Source organism: Mesocricetus auratus, unplaced genomic scaffold (assembly GCF_017639785.1).
Source record: "Mesocricetus auratus isolate SY011 unplaced genomic scaffold, BCM_Maur_2.0 Super-Scaffold_100009, whole genome shotgun sequence".
NCBI classification, from domain to species: Eukaryota; Metazoa; Chordata; class Mammalia; order Rodentia; family Cricetidae; genus Mesocricetus; species Mesocricetus auratus.
The window spans coordinates 6,062,946-6,071,132 of NW_024429193.1; positions in this window are offsets into that span (position 1 = coordinate 6,062,946).

An 8,187-nucleotide genomic window follows, 5' to 3' on the forward strand; every position below is an offset into this window, starting at 1 on the left:
AATCTGTAAGATGCATGCTGACCCATGCGACAATAAGATGCAGGGTACTTTTATCCATACAAGGAGGTTTTCTGGCTGTAGCATTTTGCACACGGTGTTTATTTGAAGCTGTAGAGTAATGTATCTCAGCCTGGGGACTGTGACCCTTCAGGGGTTCAAGTGACCTTTCTCAGGGATCATATATCAGATATCCTACACATCAGATATTTACATGGTGATTCATAGCAGTAGCAAAATTACAGTTATGAAGTATCAACAGAATAATTTTATGGTTGGGGGCCACCACAACATGAGGGTTGCAGCATTAGGAAGATTAAGAACCACTGATATAGAGGGTATTTTTGAAAAGTTAAATGGAAATATCCACAAAGCAGAAAAATGCTAAGAATTCCTCTTCTGTCTTCTCTGGAGTTTGCTGCAGGACCAGAAGCAAGGTGGCTGAGGGGCAGGGTTCATGCCCAACTCTGATACTATATGGAAATGTAGTCTCTGAACAAACAACACCTTTCAAAGGCATTTCAAAGTAAGCTATGAATTCAAACAGCATTGGAGGCGGATGCAAATGGGTGCCAGTGGGAATCCTTTCTATCACCTTTATCCCCACAGATCAATTAATCTCGTATTAATATTCTTGTTGTACATTCACTCTTAGCTCTAGGAGTCAAAGTGACTATAATTATTCTGGCGATGCTTTTCTTGTGAAGGTCTCATATATCCGTGTCTACAGAGCCTGAATGAAAATTTTCTGATGTAATTTTCTCATGTAAAGATAGCTATATGCATCTAATTGCTGTCATGGCGGGGACGGCGCTAAGAGAGCAAAAGTCATAACATGTCTACAACACCCCAACACTCACCTGCTGCGCTGCTTAGTTTCTTGTCAATGACATAATCTAGAGTCATCGGGAAGAGGGAACCTCAGTTGAGAAGATGCCTCCTTCAGTTTGGCCTGTAAGGAAGTCTGTGACTAAGGGCTGATGTGGGAGGGGCCCAGCTGACAATAGGCGGTACCATCCCCGTACAAGAGGTCCCGAGTCCCACACGAAAGTCTGAATGAGCCAAGGAGACGAGCTGGCAGGCAGCATCCGTCAACAGCTCCACTTCAGTTCCTGCCTGTAGGTTCCTGACTTGAGTTCCTGCCCTGACTTCCCTCCACGGCCGACTGTCTTCCAGATGTGTAAGGCAAGCAAAGCCTTTCTTCCTGAAAATTATTTTTCGTCATTGTGTTTATCAGAGCAACAGAAAGAAAACTGGGCACCCGTTGTCCGGAGAAAATCCAATAGGGGATTCGCCTCTCTTATTTGAGCAAATGAATTGCGTCCCTAAATAAATTGCCTCTGTCTCCCTGCGAGTGACTCTCTAGGCCCAGGAAAATTTCACAATTTGCTTTGAGTGGGGAAGAAACGTCAAGGAAGAAGAGAGAGCTAGTTGGGAAATCAGAAATCAATACTCTGGCATGTCTCTTCTAGATTTCAGCTGAAACCTGTCATGTCCTAATGACTTTTCTCAGTGACACATCAGCTCACAGGCCAACCCCAAGAGGGTTCATGAGCTCAGCTTCAGGGGTTAAAGGGCCTTCCTGCCTCTTCCTCTTCTTTCTGGCTGCCTCAAGGTGAGCAGCTCTGGGCTGTCGTGACTTCCGCTGTGATGTGCTACCCTGTCACAGGCCCATACGCCATGGAACAAGGTAACTACGGGCTAAAACCATGGACCAAAATACATTTTCCTCCTCAGATTGTGTTCTCAGACGTTTTGCACAGAAACAGAGGGAGGGAGGGATGCAAAGAGAGAGACACAGGGAGAGACAGACAGACAGATAGACACACACACACACAGAGAGAGAGAGAGAGAGAGAGAGAGAGAGAGAGAGAGAGAGAGAGAGAGAGAGCGTGAACAAAGAAAAAGCCTGAGCAACTCAGAGGATGTTGCTCAGTGTGGGGTACCTCAGCATGGAGAAGAGATGAGGCTGGGCTGACAAATGCGCCAAGATGGTCTAAGCAGGTTTCATAGAGAAAGTGGATTTGGACTGCTGCCAGAATGATGACTGCAGGTAAACGAGTAAAGGGAATACGAGGGAGGCAAGCGTGGGTAGAATACAGTGTAACGTGACAAGCCTTGGAGCAGAGTGACTTCCGGAACACGGGAGAATCTGGGTCCAGCTGACTGGAAGAAAAACGGTAGGAGCAGGAGGTGTAGGGTGGCTGCTTAGGACAAAAGGATCTCTCTGAGCAAGGCCTACCAGCTGCAACACGGATTTTCAACTTCATGTTTGAATAGGACCGCATTAAGGCACAAGGCATACTAGGGATTAGGTAGAGAGGCTACTCTTGACGTTTTGCTCAAGGGACCACAGGAAGGACAGAGCCATCCAGAGTGTTCACAGGTGTTGGGATTAAACAATTAAATCACATAACAGCCGGAACCAGGAAACAGAACAGAAGAAGCTGATGGAGTCTTAAGTTTTAGACATAGTTACCTTGAGGAACATACAGGATGGCAGGGTGAAGTTTTATCCATGAAACTCGGGCGATCGGTCTACAGATACAAATTTAGAGTCATAATATGCACAGTGTGGTCTTGGCTATGCAAAGTACGGTGACAGATTTACATAGAGAGAGATGTCATCAAAGCATAAAGAGCCAGGTGGTCATCCTTCCTTGCTGTCTCCTGCTCGATAACAAATTACCTCATATATTCATTTTACAAGAACTCATGGGCCAGCTAGACAGCAATGACATATGTAGCTCCTGTGCCCTAATGTCGTTTACAAAGCTGCAAACAAGGTGCTAACCAGGATTAACATGGTGTTAACCAGGGCAAACATGATGCTAACCAGGACTAGCATGATGCTAACCAGGACTAACATGATGCTAACCAGGACTAACATGATGCTAACCAGGACTAACATGATGCTAACCAGGACTAACATGGTGTTAACTAGGACTAACAAGGTGCTAACCAGGACTAACATGGTGTTAACCAGGACTAACATGATGCTAACCAGGACTAACATGATGCTAACCAGGACTAACATGATGCTAACCAGGACTAACAAGGTGCTAACCAGGACTAACAAGGTGCTAACCAGGGCTAACATGCTGCTAACCAGGACTAACATGGTGCTAACCAGTACTAACATGGTGTTAACCAGGACTAACAAGGTGCTAACCAGGACTAACATGGTGCTAACCAGGGCTAACATGCTGCTAACCAGGGATAACAAGGTGCTAACCAGGACTAACATGGTGCTAACCAGGACTAACATGGTGTTAACCAGGACTAACAAGGTGCTAACCAGGGCTAACAAGGCGCTAACTAGGACTAACATGGTGCTAACCAGGGATAACAAGGTGCTAACCAGGACTAACATGGTGTTAACCAGGACTAACATGGTGCTAACCAGGGATAACAAGGTGCTAACCAGGACTAACATGGTGCTAACCAGGGCTAACATGGTGCTAACCAGGGCTAACAAGGTGCTAACCAGGGCTAACAAGGTGCTAACAGGGCTACCACATCTCAGGAGGCTCACTGCCGGGAAGAAACACTTCCAGTCGTATGCCTCTGACTGTATTCAGCTCTTTGATGGGTCTTAGCTGGAGGCTGAGTCTCCCCAGCATAGCTTTCAATATGGAAGCTGTCTCCATGACAACCATCAGAGTGGAGTCAGCTAGCAAGTGAGCCTCACTCACAGCCTGACCCAGACAGGGCATCCCGGCAGTGTTGAGACAAGGCCTTTAAGAGCAGAAGGCAAGGTGATCGATCATTCTGTTTATTTTACTTTCCTTTTTAAATTTAAATTAGAAACAAACTTGTTCCCTGTCCCTCCCCTCCTCCCCTGCCCTGCACTGGTCTCTTATCCAGTCCCCTTCCTGCTCCCCAAGGAGGGTGAGGCTTTCCATGGGAGATCTCCAAAGTCTGTCATATCATTTGGGGCAGAGGCTAGACCCTCCCCCGTGACACAACCATTCTTGGCCCCTCGTAAGAGGACCACTGCTCTGCAGATAACCAGGAGAGGCCAAGAGCAAGCCTCCAGTATCAGAATGACATTTGAACCCGAGGGAAGTTGTGCAAGTTCTAAATAATAACAGCCAGAGAGAGGAACAGATCCCTTCTTCACTCTTCCTGACTTTGGTTTGTAAATTTTCTGTATCTCCCTATGCCAGGAATGATTATGAACCATATTTATCAACATACACAAAATGGCAATGAATATAGCATACATTTTGATAGACTGAATCCAGTTAGAAGTAATCCTTAGGAGTTGGATTCGCAGAGAGTGGGTGTCAAGGGAGGGAGAGTGAGGTGTGCAGCTACCCTGTTATCTGACATAGAGAATATTACATGGTTAACTGGGAGCTTGTGGTGACAAGCAGGGGTATGGCATTAGTGGACAGGAGGGGAGGGGTTGGGGGTAGAATAAGACCCCAGTATTCAGCAGAAATTAAAGCAGTCAAACCTGATAGCAAGCATGAATTGGTTGGGATTTTGCTCTCAAACAGAAAAAGTGACATTGTTAATTGAATATCGCAGAAACATTGACAACACTGGGTAGGTTACAAGATGACAGAAAGATAAGAAATTCACTCAAATTTTAAAAATCAATGTGTTATAATGTTGTAACTAAAAGTGCACAAGTTACAGACCAGAAAGAAAAGGAAAAAGGTGAAATGACGTTTAATAGCTGAGTGTGTGAAACATACACACGCGTGTGCATGGAAATGGCAAGATCACGAAAGACGACAAAATGTCTGCATTTGATAGTGAGCAATATTTTACAGGTACCAACCATTAAATGATTCGTTTAGCAAACATTCACTAGGAGATAGATAAAAGTTAAGTAGATATGGTTTGACTTTTGATAAAAAGCAAGAAACTACAGCATGTAAAACACTCAAATTCAGTGCAGAGTAATCTATACCACAGCTGAAGCCACGTGAAGGGATGGAGACAAAGCAAGACAGATAGCTTTTGCATCTGCCCCACCCATGGCTACGGTGAAATTGAGAATTCCCTTCTGCCTCTAAGGATGGAAAGTATTCCCGACGTGAGAACACAAAGCGACAGCTTGGAACTCCTGGTGAAAAGAGGTGTAGATTACACTCTTCGTAAAGATTCAGAAACTCCTCGGAATTTGGTCAGTATAAAAGAAAAAGGCTGGAGGATGGAACTGAGTTAAAAAAATTAATGAAAAGACACACCATGCTTTGGTTACAACAACAACAACAAATCTCCCATAAATTCTGGCATTTAAAAGCTGGATCTTACGGAACTGGAGAGATGGCTCCCGGGTTAAGGGTGCTTGTTGTCCTTGCAGAGGACCCGGGTTCATTTCCCAGGACCCACCTGGCAAATCACAAGTAATTCCAGTCCCAGGGAATCTGATTCCCTCTTCTGACTTCACCGGGCACAAGGTATGCATATGGCGCATAAACACACACACACAGGAACAAAATAACAATCTGCATAAAATAAGCACATTAATCTATAAAAATTTAAACACCTGTTTCCCTAGTTGGCGAAGCTGTTTGGGAAGGTTCAGGAGGTGTGGCCTTGCTGGAGGAAGGGTGTCCCTGGAGGGATTTGCAGTGTTACAGCCTCACACCACTTCCAGTTTGCTCTATCTGCTTTGTGCTTGAGGCTAAGGTCTGACTCAGCTTCCTGTCCCGACCTGCCTGCTGCCATGCCTCCCTGACACTCTGGAACTGGAAATCCAAATAAACTCTTCCCTCTGTAAGTTGCTTTATCACAGCAATGGATGAGTAGTTGATAGGAACCGTAAAGATAAGGGATTGCAGAATATCCTCAGCCATCACTTGCATTGCACTCTGTATTAATATAGTGGGTATCTAGTATTGGCACAGGAGACCACTTCCTAAACGTAACACCAGGAGCATAGACACTGAGAAGCTTCTATAAGGCAAAGGACACAATCAACAAGACAAAACGGCAGCCCACACAATGGGAAGAGATTTTTCCCCAAGTCCACATCTGACAGAACACTGATTTCCAAAATATATGATGAACTCAGGAAGGTAGCCACCAAAACACCAAACAATTCAATTAAAAAGTGTGATACAGAACTAAATAAAGAATTCTCAATAGAGGAATCTAAAATGGCTGAAAGGACAATTGAGAAAGTGCTAAACATCCTTAGCCAACAGGGAAATGCAACTCAAAACAACTCTGAGATACCACCTGACTCCTGTGAGAATGGCTTAAATCAAAAACAACAAAGACAGTCTATGCTGGAGAGGATATGGAGAAAGAGGAACACTCCTCCATTGTTGGTGGGAGTGCAAACTTGTACGACCACTTTGGAAATCAGTATGGCGGTTTCTCAGGAAAATGGGAATCAGTCTACCTCAAGATCCAGCAATTCCATTCTTGGGCATGTACCCAAAGAATGCACATTTATACAAGGACATCGTTCGACTATGTTCATAGCAGCATTGTTTGTCATAACCAGAACCTAGAAGCAACCTAGATACCCCTCAGCTGAAGAATGGATGGAGAAAATGTGGTACATTTACACAATGGAGTATTAGCAGAAAAAAAAATGAAATTTGCAGGCAAATGGATGGAACTAGAAGAAACCATCCTGAGTGAGGTAACCCAGACACAGAGAGATAAGCATGGTATGTACTCAGTCATGTATGGATATTAGATATAGAGCAAAGGATTACTGGCCTACAATCCACACCACCAGAGAAACTAGGAAACAAGGAGAATTCCAAGGGAAGAAAGCATGGTCCCCTGTAGAAGGGGAGGGGGACAAGAACCCCTGAGCAAATTTGGAGCACCAATGGTGGGGAGAGGAGGGAGGTGGGGAAGAGAGGTGGGGAGAAGAGGAGGGGGAGGAGAACGAGGGATCAGGAGGACTAAGACCGGGGAGGAATGGAGGAGGGCAAGAAATGAGATGTCTTCATAGAGGGAGCCAGAAGAGGATTGGCGAGAGGTCTGGCACTGGTGAAATGTTCGGTGATTCACAGGGACGACCCAACTAAGAATCTAAGCAGTAGTGGACAGGCTGCCTTTCGTGCCCTTCCCCTATAATGAGATTGATGACAACCTTGGTTGTCATTTCTAGAGCCTGCATCCAGTAGCTGCTTGAAGCAGAAGTAGGCACCCACAGCTAAACACTGAGCAATACTCCCAGAATCCAGTTGTAGAGAGGGAGGAGGGATGAGCAAAGGAGCCAAGACCATGCTGGAGGAACCCACAGAAACAGCTGGCCTGACCTAGTGAGAGCACTCTAGTCATAAAACTGGAGAACCAGTATTGGACTGAACCAAGCCCTCTGAATGTGGTTGCCAGCTAGGAGGCCAGGGCAGTCTATGGAACCTCTAACAGCAGAGCCAGTGTTTATCCCTAGAGCACAAATGGACTTTGGGAACCCATTCCCTATGGATGGATACTATTGCAGCCCAGATACACAAAAGAGGGCCTAGGCCCTCTCCCAAATGATGTGACGGACTTTGATGGTCCTCTGCAGAAGGTCTCACTATCCTTGGGGAGTGGATGGGGGTGGATTGGGGGGGGAGTGGGAGATTGATATGCAAAATAAGATTGTTTCTAAAATAAAAAATGAGAAAAATAGTGGGTATCTGCTAGGTTAATTTTCCCTCTCTATCTGCTGACAAATGATGTTTACAACGGAGAGCCTACACTCCAAGATGGACCAAATCCTATACTATATTAAGTAGCAGTTGGCTGTAGACGGGCATCCAGTCTCATCATGAACAACCCTTTGCAGTAATCAATGCTGACTGACTGCTCACCTTCCAATGGCATCTTTCCTACAGTGAGAGCAACACTCATGCTGCACCTAACTGAAGAAGCATGGAGCCAGCTGGTGATAATTCTGAATCCCACCAGGTTTCAGATTCATCCTAGGTGCCAATTACAATATGCTTTCTCAATCATAAAAACCAATAAATGTCCCCTTTTGGAAATAATCTAACCTGAGTCAGATTGTTGATACTTTTAAATTTTCTATCAAAAGAAACTAAACTAAGGAAAACCTATTGACAACATGATGACAGCATTTCGGAAGCCGTTATCTGTCCTATTACATTTATTAATAGACTATTAAATTTTAAAAGCTTGGAAATTTTATATCTAGTATAAGCTTCTAATAATTCGAAAACTAGAATTACTGATTAGACAGAACTTCAGCCAAAAGAT